General features: G+C 47.2%; 1 protein-coding gene across 3 annotated transcripts in view; it reads right to left on the bottom strand.

The window, feature by feature from the left end:
• Positions 1 to 15000, bottom strand: part of bbs9 (Bardet-Biedl syndrome 9) — a 127906-nt gene that overhangs the window by 5631 nt on the left and 107275 nt on the right. The window lies entirely within an intron of this gene.

Below are 15000 nucleotides of genomic sequence, written 5' to 3'. Positions count from 1 at the left end.
AGATGGAGTCTCAGAGCGGAGGAGACTGTTATCTGCTGGGAGCTCAAAGCCCAGATGTCACGCTCCGCGTCCCCCCTGAGGGCTGTGGCGCGGGCCCCTGTGTTCATCTGCACACAGCCGTAGTCAAAACAGACGGGAGCCACACAAGGCGCCCACATGGGCCCCCACCCACACCAGCACCGGCTCCCCCGCCACCTCACCCAGCCCTCCACCACAGAGGAGGCTCCAGGTAGCTTCCCACCACTAGGAAAACGACAACCGCTCCGCTGTGTGTGTGTGTGTGTGTGTGTGTGTGTGTATGTGTGTTTGTGCGTGTGCGTGCGTGTGTGTGTGTGTAAGCAGAGCAGCACATGGCTAGACAGCGTGGGAACAGAAGGGGGCAGATGTAGATGGAGTCTACACACATGTGCATTGTGGGCTTACACTAATAAACTAACGCACACGCACACACACAGCAAATAACACATAAAGAGGCAATGGTACATGGTATGAAATATGTCAAGCTATGATTGAAATATGGACGATGCTTAGGTCTTGGATGCTGCATAAAAAGAGAGTGACAGACAGACATCTTTAACATTTTAAATCCATACTGGGAGAGTGAGGGAGGAAGAAAGAGAGGGAGCGAGATTGATGCATAGAGGATGACAGCGGGTTGACTGGGTTTATTTTATACTATTCCTGGTTCCGGAATGTGCTGCTGAAGCACAACCCGACTGCCCATCACACTGTGTGTATGTGTGTGTGTGTGTGTGTGTGTGTGTGTGTGTGTGTGTGTGTGTGTGTGTGTGTGTGTGTGTGTGTGTGTGTGTGCGCGTGTATGTTAGTGTATGTGGGTGAGTTAGTGTGTGGTGTGTGTGTGTGTGTGTGTGTGTGTGTGTGTGTGTGTGCGTGACCTCTGATGGTTTAGCTCGAGGCCCATTACTAAACCACCCACGAACACGCTGGAACACACACACACACACACACACACGCACACACACACACACACACACACACACACAGAAATACACAATATGCATTGCCATGTCCTGCCAGCGTCCCACACTGATGATGCGGTCGGTCCTGCCAACCAATAATCTGTGGTCACCGTTGACAGGAAGTCCCACAGACACGGGCAGAGAGAGAACGAAGGAACAGAAAAAGGATAGAAAGGAAAAAAGTGGGTTACGGAGAAAGAGGCAGAAATAAAAATATATGAATAAGAACGGACAAAATTAGAGATAAAGAGGGAAGGAGGGCAGGGGGACAATGAAACCAACAGACAGCAAGAAAAGAAACAGAGACAACAGTGATTTATACACCTTAGATATGTCACACAAGGGGAGAAAGGTGAGAAGAGAGAGAGAATCTGCATGCTCTGGCTGCTGATCTCTCGCCCTCTCTCTGGAGGGTGTGGTGTTCTAGGGAGGGTATGTGGTCAACTGAGATATTTTCTCTCTCTCCCTCAGCTACGCCCTGCGCCTCAACACACACACACACACACACAGAAATAAATATGCTTAACTAAAATGCATAGGCAAGCACATGCACCCACAGAGAAAATTTAGTGCACGTTTAAAAACCGAACGTACCGACATTCAAACATTTAGTCTGAGGAACATGGTGCGCACACACACACACACTAATACTAAAAATAAAACTAAGAACCACACACAAAATACACAACTCCTATTAACTCACACACATAATAAGACACACACACACACACACACACACACACACACACACACACACACACACACACACACACACACACACACACACACACACACACACACACACACACACACACACACACCAATTGGTTGCTCTCGTTTATGGTGGTTTTATAAAACTGCCACTGTGATGCACACACCCAGATATGACCAGTCTGCCATTGTTAAAAATATGACATTCGTGTTAGCTAAAACACAGCTGGTCCGCACCACAAACCCTCCGACAGGGTCACTTTCCACTGGCATGCACACCCACAGACATGGATAGTAGGGGTGTGCATTGGCACTGCCCTCACGATTTGATTACGATTCACCAGGTAACGATTTGATTAAATTCGATTCTACGATGCATCAAAATTCTACTGCACACAATAAGGCAATTTTTTTCACCTTCCACTCCCAAACCTACTGCAATTAAATGCCAGGCTTTGTCCTTTCTGACATTGTACTTATAAAAAGGATGATATATTTCATAAATTATTTTATGTTGCTCCACTTCGACAATCAGTTTCTCGTCGTCCATGTTGCTGACCCTCTGAGACCCTTTGATTGATTGACTAATGAACTAGTGCCACCGGTCATGACGTTATGTTGATGTGAAGTTGGGATAGGCTACATGAGCTGAGTATTGTGTTTTATTTTGAAAATGGACCGGATGCTCTATGGCTTTTACTTTTTCACTTCCTGCCCGGCTCTATCTGCTCTGTTGAAATAGACACGGTTCAGCAACGGCTCGCGTCAAAAATAGAAGTGCTACGGAGTGGTTGCGCTGGGGCGCGGTGCAATAATCGATTATGGCACGTTGCCCCATCGATGCTGAATCATGCATGCCCCGCATTGCGATGCATCGCCGAATCGATAGACATACACACCACCTACCAACACATCGATTTATGCAGAAATAGATTCATTAGCACATGTACGTTAAAACACAGCTATATGCTTATATACAAAACCTAATAATAAGAGAGGGAGAGAGAAAGAGACCAAAAGAGGTATACACAGCGAGAGAGAGAGAGAGAGAGAGAGAGAGAGAGAGAGAGAGAGAGAGAGAGAGAGAGAGAGAGAGAGAGAGAGAGAGAGAGAGAGAGAGAGAGAGAGAGAGAGAGAGAGAGAGAGAGAGAGAGAACCAGCCCTACAGGTACCTGTGTCTTAAGGCCTAGTCAGAACCAGCCCTACAGGGTCCTGTGTCTTAAGGCCTGGTCAGAACCAGCCCTACAGGGTCCTGTGTCTTAAGGCCTGGTCAGAACCAGCCCTACAGGGTCCTGTGTCTTAAGGCCTGGTCAGAACGAGCCCTACAGGTCCTGTGTCTTAAGGCCTGGTCAGAACCAGCCCTACAGGGTCCTTTGTCTTAAGGCCTGGTCAGAACCAGCCCTACAGGGTCCTGTGTCTTAAGGCCTGGTCAGAACCAGCCCTACAGGGTCCTTTGTCTTAAGGCCTGGTCAGAACCAGCCCTACAGGGTCCTGTGTCTTAAGGCCTGGTCAGAACCAGCCCTACAGGGTCCTGTGTCTTAAGGCCTGGTCAGAACCAGCCCTACAGGTCCTGTGTCTTAAGGCCTGGTCAGAACCAGCCCTACAGGGTCCTTTGTCTTAAGGCCTGGTTAGAATAAAGTCAGAGGATGTGGGAGGGAGGGAGGGAGTGAGTGAGTGAGTGAGTGAGTGAGTGAGTGAGTGAGTGAGTGAGTGAGTGGGTGAGTGAGTGAGTGAGTGAGGGAGGGAGGGAGGGAGGGAGTGAGCGAGGGAGGGAGGGAGGGAGGGAGGGAGGGAGGGAGGGAGGGAGGGAGGGAGGGATGTATTTTCAGACATTTTCATATTTCAGGACAGTTGGGTATTTTCCTTGCCGTCCATGCGGAGCAGAGGGAGGAAGGGGCGCCACCCTGGTCAGCCAGCCACAGGCGCAGAGCCCCCGCTGGGCACAGCCTCAAACCCCCCCCCGCCCCCGACCTCCCACCTCTCCTCCGCCTCCGGACGTCCACAAAACCACCAGGGGCCCCCCGGGGCCAACAGAGGACCACAGATCGGAGGCCCGGAGCCCATTCAAACACACACACACACACACACACACACACACACACACACACACCCACACACACACACACACACACACACAAACAGGTAGGGAGGGGCTCTGAAGGCTGCACACAGAGACCTGCAAACATACACACTTCCATAAACAAATACACACTATCACACTCATACTTACTCCTGCACTCAGCATAGCATAACACACAGCAAAACCCCACACACACACACACCTTCAGGCAATGCAGAGAAATATTTACCACAGGCACCTACAGTGGTGGCTGTGAACCACAACATCAATCCCTCAAAGAGAGAGAGAGAGAGAGAGAGAGAGAGAGAGAGAGAGAGAGAGAGAGAGAGAGAGAGAGAGAGAGAGAGAGAGAGAGAGAGAGAGAGAGAGAGAGAGAGAGAGAGAGAGAGAGAGGCCAATTGAACAAGTGAAGAGAGTGAGAGGAAGGGAGTCAATTATGGTTAGGGGGGATTTGGGAGAGAGAGAGAGAGAGAGAGAGAAATATTTGGATCAAGAGTCACACATAAACAAAAGGTACTTTATACTGAGGGGAATCCCCCCCCCCCCCCCTACAGACCCACACTTCCCTCAGGGTTCTCTAGGTTTCTCTCTCTCTCTCTCTCTCTCTCTCTCTCTCTCTCTCTCTCTCTCTCTCTCTCTCTCTCTCTCTCTCTCTCTCTCTCTCTCTCTCTCTCTCTCTCTCTCTCTCTCTCTCTCTCTTCTCTCTCTCTCTCTACCCAAGGCCACGCTGAGGTCGCAACATCACTGTCTGGACACAGTGACCTCTCCCCTTCGACCTCGCTACTTTTGCTTTTATAATGCATTATGTTTATAGGTTTGTTATATATTTATTTCCAAACCAATTATTTGTATTTGGGGCAACAATGTGGATTTTTTAATTATGCTGAACCAAACAAATAAATAATAAATACTATCAATAAACAGCACAATGTATAGTTTACAATTGAATTTGTGTCCTGCCTGCATGCACCAGTGAGATAACATATTCTATAATGATATCACACAGTGAAGACCTCACAATACAAAGTACATCGCTTGAGATCTATGCCGCCTTCAAAACAGCTCGGAGGTTCGGAAGCTCTTACGTGTCTTTAAGTAAACCTTCCCTTCTTTCGACATAAGAGCATTCAGGAAACGCCCCTCAGAAGTTTGTAGGCTATGAAAAAAACAAAACAAATAAAAACATAGCAATCTTGCGAGTAGACTGTATCAGTCATTAGAACTGCTAGAGGTGGTTGAACATGAGCGAGAATTTTTCAGGTGATCTTTATAATTGTTAGCTATAATGTATCGTAATGCAAATCTTAGAATGGGTGTTAAATTTGCCTCTAGGGCTTGCTGCAAGTTCACTTTAGTCTAACGTGCAGGCCGTTGTTGTGCCGTGATCTCAGAGGATTCGGGTTGCTTTACTTCCGCACGAAACTCTGAGCGATATCTCAGACCCAACAGAGTGTTCAAAGCACTTTCCTCGAGCTTGAGGTCCGAACCTCTGAACCTCTCGGAAACTCAGACCGCTTTGAAGGCGGCACTACGATGAAATCATAAAGCGATGACATCGCAAAGTGATGACATCGCAAGGCTCCTCCAGAGTATACTGCTGGAGTACTTACAATGGCATCACAAAGCGCGGGGATATCAGCGGTTCCCCGGCAGCCCGTGAAGCCATTGTCCATGTGTACGACGTCGACACAACACATCTCCAGGCAGCAGTGTCGAGAGCGAGTAACGTACAGCGTAAAGGGAAGCTGAAGTGCTGCGGCTATCAAAGGAGCTTTCCAGATAGAAAAGCTAAAAAAGGAAAGCTGAATGCTGGCAGAGCTACAGAAGGAAAGTTAAACTGCTCCCAGACCTAAAGAAGGGAAGCTAGCATGTTTACCAGGCAACAGAGGTAACCTAACTCGTTAACCAAGCAGGTAGCTCAGGTGCCATCTAAACTACAAAGGGTAAGCTAAACAAGATCCCACACAAGGGGCTAACCAAGCTTAAAAGAGGAAGCTCTCGTTGACCAAATTGGTTCATAAAGTGCTGCCAAACAAGCTAATAAGCGAGCAGAAATAAAGAAGGGAAGCCAACGTCTTACCAGAGCTATTGAAATCGAAGGTAAAACTTTTATCACAGATTAACAAACCAATTAGCTATAAGGAAAACCCTCCCTACCAGAGCCTAACCCCTCCAAACAGAGCCTAACCCCTCCCACCAGAACCTAACCCCTCCCACCAGAACCTAACAACTCCAAACCAGAACCTAACCCCCTCCCAACCAGAACCTAACCCCTCCTACCAGAACCTAACAACTCCTAGCAGAACCTAAACCCTCCCAACCAGAACCTAACCCCTCCTACCAGAACCTAACAACTCCCACCCAGAACCTAACCCCCTCCCAACCAGAACCTAACCCCTCCTACCAGAACCTAACCCCTCCCACCAGAACCTAACCCCTCCTAGCAGAACCTAACCCCTCCCACCAGAACCTAACCCCTCCTAGCAGAACCTAACAACTCCCACCCAGAACCTAACCCCTCCTACCAGAACCTAACAACTCCAAACCAGAACCTAACCCCTCCTACCAGAACCTAACCCCTCCCACCAGAACCTAACAACTCCAAACCAGAACCTAACCCCTCCTACCAGAACCTAACCCCTGCTACCAGAACCTAACCCCTCCTACCAGAACCTAACCCCTCCCACCAGAACCTAACACGTCCCACCAGAACCCAACCCGTGTGCACCATGCAGACCCAGAAAGAGACCCAGGAATGCTGCAGGTTGAGGACCTGAGGGAGAGCCTCCAGTTTGTGAGCCTGCAGGAGGGGCATCCCAGCTTCACGCCCCGAATCCACCGTGGACCAGGAGGACTGAACTTAAACAGCCTGGTTCAGCTGGGGCCTTCCACCGCCACATATCCCGATAATTATAAAGACTTACAAATGTTAGCATTCTGATCCAGCTCTGTTGGTTTGGACAGCGATTAATGAATGGTGGCTGTGAGGTTTGCAGACCACTAAAACTCAACGAGAGGTTGAAATGAATACGTTAAGATCTGTGTGTGTGTGTGTGTGTGTGTGTGTGTGTGTGTGTGTGTGTGTGTGTGTGTGTGTGTGTGTGTGTGTGTGTGTGTGTGTGTGTGTGTGTGTGTCTGTGTGTGTGTCTGTGTGTGCTTGTGTGTGTGGCTGTGGGATGGCAGCCGGAGTGCTCAATATTACCCTTTGAGTGTAATTTTTTTTAAGCTAATAGCAACAAATAGCTAGTGTTCATATTAGGGTCGAAGAGTCAGGCTCAAAGTCTAGCCAATGAGAAGTCGGGAGCTCTGGTGTACAGCCAACCAAAACACGGCCGCTACCCACGGTGGAAGGTGCCCAGGATCCCACTTTCTCAGTGATTACCTAAAAAAACTAAACGGCTGGAAAGAATTCCCCCGTTGGCGTTCCTTGATCCCCACAGAGACGAGTGGGAGTGGAGAGCTAAGCACACACTCACACAAAGATGCACAGACACACACACACAAATACACATAGCGCATACACACAAACACACACACACTCATATGCACACACACACACACACACACACACACACACACACACACACACACACACACACACACACACACACACACACACACACACACACACACACACACACACGCGCGCGATTAGTCCTACTAACGCAAAGTACACACACACCCGCACAGTTTGTGAAAAAGTAACATTACATCCTAAATATGAAAGCATGTTTGCTTTCATATTTAGCATGAGGCTTGGGTTACAATGGAGAGTACCTGGTCCATGGACATGGCACAAGGTGACTGCTTCTGCCCTGGTGTTGGCTTTACAGCAGTGATCTCACACTCTGGCCAAGAGACATACATGGAGAGAGGGAGAGGGAGAGAGAGCATAAGCATGAGAGAGACAAGAGAGAGAGAGAACACATGGGAGAGCAAGAAAAAAAGAGAGGGATTGAGAGCGGTTGAGAGCGAGAGAGTGAGAGCGAGAGAGAGAAAGACAGAGAGAAAGCTAGAGAGAGAGAGAGAGAGAGAGAGAGCGAGAGAGAGCGAGAGAGAGACAGAGACAGAGAGAGAGAGAGAGAGAGAGAGAGAGAGAGAGAGAGAGAGAGAGAGAGAGAGAGAGAAAGAGAGAGAGAGAGACAGAGAGAGAGAGAGAGAGAGACAGAGAGAGAGAGAGAGAGAGAGAGAGAGAGAGAGAGAGAGAGAGAGAGAGAGAGAGAGAGAGAGAGAGAGAGAGATAGAAAGAGCGAGAGAGAGAATGATAAGCATGGATTTACAATTTCCACACCTTTGGCAAATCTGTCCGTCAAATTTATAGCCAACACAGGTGTGGGTGCGATTGTGTCTGAGATTTATGTGGGTAAATACGTGTGCCTTTTCTCTCTATATCCCACACACACACACCCACACACACACACACACACACACACACACACACACACACACACACACACACACACACACACACACACACACACACACACACACACACACACACACACGCGGATGTGGTCACGCTACACTACACATGCTGGTACACAAAGCTGTCTGAGCGTTGTTCTCCATAAGTCCCAGAACCTGAACACCATTTCCGGAGCCCCTCTCACACAGCAGGGGTGGTGTTAAGTCAATGTAAATACACAGCGCTCAGCTTATGTTATTGCGTATTGCTGTTCCACAATCCATAATACACTTCACAGATTACCAAGGCAAGACCGCCGCGTCTCCAAAGGTCATTGTCTGAGTAGCCAGATGCATTATAAGTCAGAGGAACATTTCCTGCTATTTTCTTCACGTCCCGCACCTTTCCAAGCACTTGACATTCTACACACACAGAAAAGACACACTTATCACACAAAAACACAGCATGATTAATTTGACCACTCCTTTCTTGGCAGTGGGTTTCCGCCAGTAAATCTGCGTATCACATAAACACACACACACACACACACACACACACACACACACACACACACACACACACACACACACACACACACACACACACACACACACACACACACACACACACACACACACACACACACACAGGTATGAAGGAAGTGACACTAACACCTCCAGCATGTAGCTAACGCCATTCTCAGCTGAGATTTACTGCCACAATCCAAATAACATGGCGCCCCTGGCTTGAAGGTCAAAGGTCACTGTATCCTTCAATTGTGTGTCGGCTTGGAATATACAAAAACTGTTATCTAACAAAGCTCTATTGTGACTACACTGGGAATGTGTGTCTGTGTGTGTGTGTGTGTGTGTGTGCGTGTGTGTGTGTGTGTGTGCGTGTGTGTGTGTGTGTGTGTGTGTGTGTGTGTGTGTGTGTGTGTGGGTGATGGAAATTACATTCAATTCTTCTTAATCTAATCAATAGGAAGTAAAACCATGATAAGTACAAATGTATGATCCTACACAAACAATGACCGTTGGGATGGTAAAGGGTTAAACAGGAAACAGGAAGAGTATAGCATGCTGGGGACTTTTTAAAACATTAATAAAAGCTGATAACCTGGTCGAGACATTATGTGAGAAAATATACAGAATGTTGTACGGTAATGTACAGTTTAAGTTGAATTAAAAAAGAATTTGACCACAGTATGTGAATTAACTTTCAAGGGACGATGCCATTCAACATATCTCCAATCAGCGCATGAAACGGCTGCACAGACAGTTTATGGCTGTTGCATATTTTCAACGCTTGTCCCCGTGGCTGGGAATCTTTTCTCTCAAGTAAATAAGGCGAGGACAATGAATCAATGCACTGACGCAATTCACTAATGTCTGGGCCTGCAGGGGGTGGTTTTGATGAAGGTATTTGTGTGTGCGTTAGTGTGAGCGTGTGTGTGAGGGAGTGAAAATTGTGACATAATGTTTGAAGAGATAATGATTTCAGATGGTGTGTAAATGTGGGCCTGTGGTGGCGCAATATTACAATCTTGAAGCTTCTGTCTGTGTATGAATGCATGCATGTGTATGTATGTATGTATGTATGTATGTATGTATGTATGTATGTATGTATGTGTATGTGTGTGTGTGTGTGTGTGTGTGTGTGTGTGTGTGTGTGTGTGTGTGTGTGTGTGTGTGTGTGTGTGTGTGCGTGCATCCGTGCGTGTGTGCGTGTGTGTGTGTGTGTGTGTGTCTGTGTGTGTAGCAGATGAAGAGTGATGGCTGGGACGCATCGCTACAGCAAACAGCTTCTCTCTTGTCCCTTCATCCACCACTCTATCAATTCAACCAAGCACAGTGTGTGTTTGTATGTGTGTGTGTGTGTGTGTGTTTGTGTGTGCCAGAGAGAGTGCGGGAGAAGAAACAGGGTGTGAAGGAGAGATGGATAGAGGGAGTGTGAGAGCAAGAGAAGCGAATGTGTAAATGAGATTGAGTATGTTATTGTGAATAAGGGTGTGTTTGAGGTGTGTGTGTGTGTGTGTGTGTGTGTGTGTGTGTGTGTGTGTGTGTGTGTGTGTGTGTGTGTGTGTGTGTGTGTGTGTGTGTGTGTGTGTGTGTGTCTGAGAGAGAGCAAGAGAGAGCAAGAGAGAGAGAGAGAGAGAGAGAGAGAGAGAGAGAGAGGGAGAGAGAGCGCGAGAGAGAATAGTGGGAGTGTAAGAGTTATTAAGACAAGAATGGTGGTATTAACTGCAGCGACAACATAGCCACATACCTATGTGTGTGTCAGTGTGTCGATGTGTGTGTGTCTCTGCATGCCGTTAAAGATAAAAAATGATGGTTGATAGATAAGTAAATGTTTGCAAAGGACATGTATGTCCTCAGTCTCATGTCAGTAGAAGCAGAATTAAAAGCTTTATCCTCGGACAACTTAATAACATCCTGCACTGTTCAATAAATGACTAATCTTCAGTACATGAGCGTGACTTAAAGGAGGAGGTGGGGGTCAGAAGACACTGTGCGTGTGTGGCTGGGTGTGTGTGTGTGTGCCCAAGTGTGTGTATGCTAGCAGACAAAGGGAAAGTATGAAGCTTTATCTATCAGTGACTACTTCTTTGAGCTAATAAAGCTCTCCTGCCAAGCTTGTCAGTCTGTATGTACACACTGTATATGAGTTTATAGGTCTGAGTGCAAAGGTATAGACATGGCATGGACGATGTAGAACTAGTTCAGTTAGATAATATCATACACACACACAAATACATACACACAACAGAACCATTTACTACATTGCCATCATCACAGAGGGGGATTTGATACGAAGATCGGCAAACCTACCCCACACATACAAACACACACACACAAGCCACATTAATATCGCTCAACTAATCTGTATGCAGCCTTGTGGTGAGCCAAATACATTCAGAAACACACACATACATGGACCAGAAATATGCACGTGCTGCTGGAAGGCGTTGCAGTTTGGAGTTCACTGGATCTACTTTCACTGCTTCTGTGAAGTTCTGAAAAGCAAAGATATCCCCAAAACAGAGTGCCTGTTTACATAGGGGTCAAATCCAAATCCACAGAAATGTCAGCTATTCTGATTGTAGTGAAAACAAATAATGGTTAATTAATAAAGACGCTTTGATCATTTGAAACCTCTGCCTTCCTCTCCCTCTCCTTTATCTTTTATGACTTCCTATGAGTGTTTGTAGTTTTGCCAGAGAGTTCCCAATGTCTATATCTTGGTATGTCTGCCTGCCCGTCTGTCTGTCTGCCTGTCGGTGTGTCTAAAACGTCCCTTATTCGCTACTTGTACCTCCCCAACAGTCCTCAATGGCTCTTTCATGGTCCATGATGGATGGCTGGGAGTGTGTGCGGGTGTGTGAGAGTGAGAGAGAGCGAGAGACATAGGAAAATACATGAACAGTGCTGTGTCCTGTGTGAGGGGGCCATTCGTCTTCAAACCCCGTTTAGTGACTCCATTTATCTCTGAACATAGTGGTGTGTGTGTGTGTGTGTGTGTGTGTGTGTGTGTTTGTGGTTATGAAATCAATAGGCCTCTGTACCACAAGGGAAAAGACAGGTGGAAAGAGGAAAAGATTCATCCATCCATCCCTCCATCCATCCACCCATCCGTCATATCAACTCATGAATATGTAAACACACGCAGGGTTGCCGTGACGCCACGTTACAGACTGGGTGTGGTAATACAACCCGGTCACTGTGGTTTCAGCGGAGACCACTCCAAAGATAGGAAGGGGAATGGGGTGCATTATGGGCTGCCATAGCATCGCTTTGATCAGGACAGGGGAGCTGTCTGTTTGAAAGCCGTGCATCATCTGGATGACAGCTGCACTGATATTGACCGAGAGGGAGAGATTGAGAGAGAGAGACGGCAAATGAGTGGGAGAGAGGGATAGATCGCGAGAGAGACAACAAATGAGAGGGAGAGAGATTGCGATCGTGGGATGGAGATGAGTGAGAGAAACAGAGAGAGAGAGAATAAGCAAGGGGGTGTGAAAGGGGTCAAGAAAGATATATGAAACTGATATGAAGAGATATATCAAAAAAATTAAAGGCAGGTCAGGTACACAGAGAGGTAAAGGCATACAGCTATTTAGATAGACAAACAGACAGAGAGACAGACATGCAGATGGACAGAGTCCGACATGCATGCATAGAGAAAGACATAAAAACAAAGACCAGAAAGATAGACTGAGAGACGTGCATGCAGATGGACAGACAAGAGGCTTACAGACATGCAGATAGACAGTGTATATACATGCAGACAGACAGACATGAAGGCTGACAGGCATGTAGACAGACAGAAATACATGAAGGCTGGCAGACATGTAGACAGACAGGATTGATATGCTGACAGATAGACAGACATGCAGATGGACAAACAAACATGCATGCAGACAGACAGTCATAAAGACAGACCGACATGCATGAAAACAGACGGACATGCTGACAAAGAGACGTACACCCCCAAAGTGGACAGACGGGAAGGTCTCCAGGTAGAGGAGGTGGTCATGGGAGAGAGCCTGTGCTTACAGAGAAGAGGAACTCGTCCTAGCAGTCTCCATGGAGCCACACACACACACACACACACACACACACACACACACACACACACACACACACACACACACACACACACACACACACACACACACACACACACACACACACACACACAGACTCCCTGCAGGCCAAAGAGGAAAGGGTAATGTTCCTTGCGGTATAATCTAGAGGCAGCGGAAGAGGCTAGTTTCCTTTAAAACTTGAAACCAGTGCGCACACACATTGGAATTACGAATGGAATTACAACTGGAATAACGAACACAAATAACAGAAATGGAAACAGAATGTTTCAATTGAAAGAGCTAAATTAAACGGCAAACCACACCATTAGGCTAGTATTACAGTAGCACAAAATGTTATTGCAAAATTAAATTTAGCAGGAAAACGGTAATAACTGCTTCATGCAGTCTAGGGTTGGGTTTAATTTGCGGACAATGTGTCCCCTATGGCCCCTTTTAATAAAATAAACGTTAAGTTAAACGTAAAGTTTTTAAATAAATTGCCATAGATGAGACCATTATATTCAATATTCTATTATGTCTTCGGATTTATGACCGGTGTGACAATGCTCCCTAAAGATCCAGATTTGAGATGTAATTCAGTAATTCTGTTTTCCTGCTGTCACCAACACTGCACAGATGTTCCAATCCCACCGGACCGTCTGCGCGTGTACTTGTGTGTGTGTGTGTGTGTGTGTGTGTGTGTGTGTGTGTGTGTGTGTGTGTGTGTGTGTGTGTGTGTGTGTGTGTGTGTGTGTGTGTGTGTGTGTGTAACAACTGGAGTATCTCTAGTCTCTGGAACACAGCACATACTGGCGCTGAGTGCTCCAGGACCATCTCCAGATGCTGTCTGGGTCCGAAGACGCGTGTGCGGACCTCCCATCTGCTGCAGGCCTGCAGATCTATACCACAGGGCCCTGCCGGCTGTCATCTCACTGTCCGCCCGCCCGCCCACGGACTTCACCCATTGGGCGCTCCGTCACAGGCTAGAGGCCGAGTTCTCCTATGAGGGAAGAGCCTTCCAAGAAAAGGACCCCGGGGAGGACAACGCACACAGCTGGGCTGTTACGACCCCAGTGTGCACACGCTCAACCATCCCTCTGCGGCTGTGTGGAAGTATAACCGGGCCGAACTTCCTCAATGCCAAATGGCACGTTGGATGACGTGAATTGAATGAAAGCCGAGCGCAACAACAGTGCTTGAATTTTTCTGCGTTGCAATTTGATGCTTGAATTTTTCCGTTGTTGAATTTGGTCATAATACCGTCCTCATTATTCGGCAGGTAGTATTCACCCCATTATTTAACTTCATGTACCCACCTGCCTCTACCAGAGGCCTCGCAGCCATCAGACACTCAAACAGTCAGAGAGTGAGTTTTAGTTAAAGTTTCCTTTGGCGTTAAGAGCAACGCACGACAAGATGGAAGACAGCGTGAGTTTGGATGCTGGGATGGAGGGGACTAATAGAAGAGTCTAAGAAAAGCTCCCCAAACTAGCACAAACCAGGCCGCTGACTGGAGAACAAGCTCAAAAGATCTGAATCATGAGTACCACGAGTGGCAGCCCGTGAGGAAGCCTTGTTGCCATGACGCCAACTGATGGAATTCCTCCGCTAAGACTTCCTTTACAGCCTACTGTGCTTGAACCTAATGACTTAGTCATTTAAGTGTGGCGTTCATGTGGCTTTCTTCTAAGGTACAAGTTGATAGAGGTACATGTTGTTTCAAGGCCTAGGGGGCTATCATTCTTAACTGTGGAAAAAAGTACCAACCAAATAGTTCAAACTTTGAGCCCATTTTAGGATTATTTGAATTCTGGAACGCGTTGGACGCACCGACGGAGAGGACGAAGGATGTTTTGCACATCTTGATTGCATCTTGACCATATTAAGGTTTAGTAAGCAGTACCCACACGGCACACACAACCTCCACACGATTCACTACTGGATCGCCTTCGGTTGAGGTCAAATACAAATTCGGAAAGCGCAGACGTTAAGAGTAATAAAACCCAAAGAGATTTAGGAAGGTAAATACGTCTCGAGAATGGGGCTATCAACCCGGTTGGGAAGACGTCATATGGTGAAAACCACAACAAAGTAAAAGCCGGCTGGGGACTGGAATGCGCCCAGGACTTAATAACCTGAGTCAGCATCCTAGCTGAACGCAGCGGAATGGGAAGGGGGGAGGGGGGGCATGATATTACACATAATCTCCTCTTTTTATGGGTTGAGCATCACCGAG

Source organism: Gadus morhua, chromosome 11 (genome assembly GCF_902167405.1).
Source record: "Gadus morhua chromosome 11, gadMor3.0, whole genome shotgun sequence".
Taxonomy (NCBI): domain Eukaryota; kingdom Metazoa; phylum Chordata; class Actinopteri; order Gadiformes; family Gadidae; genus Gadus; species Gadus morhua.
The sequence above is the reverse complement of the archived record's forward strand: the minus strand, read 5'-3'. Positions and strand labels throughout refer to the sequence as shown.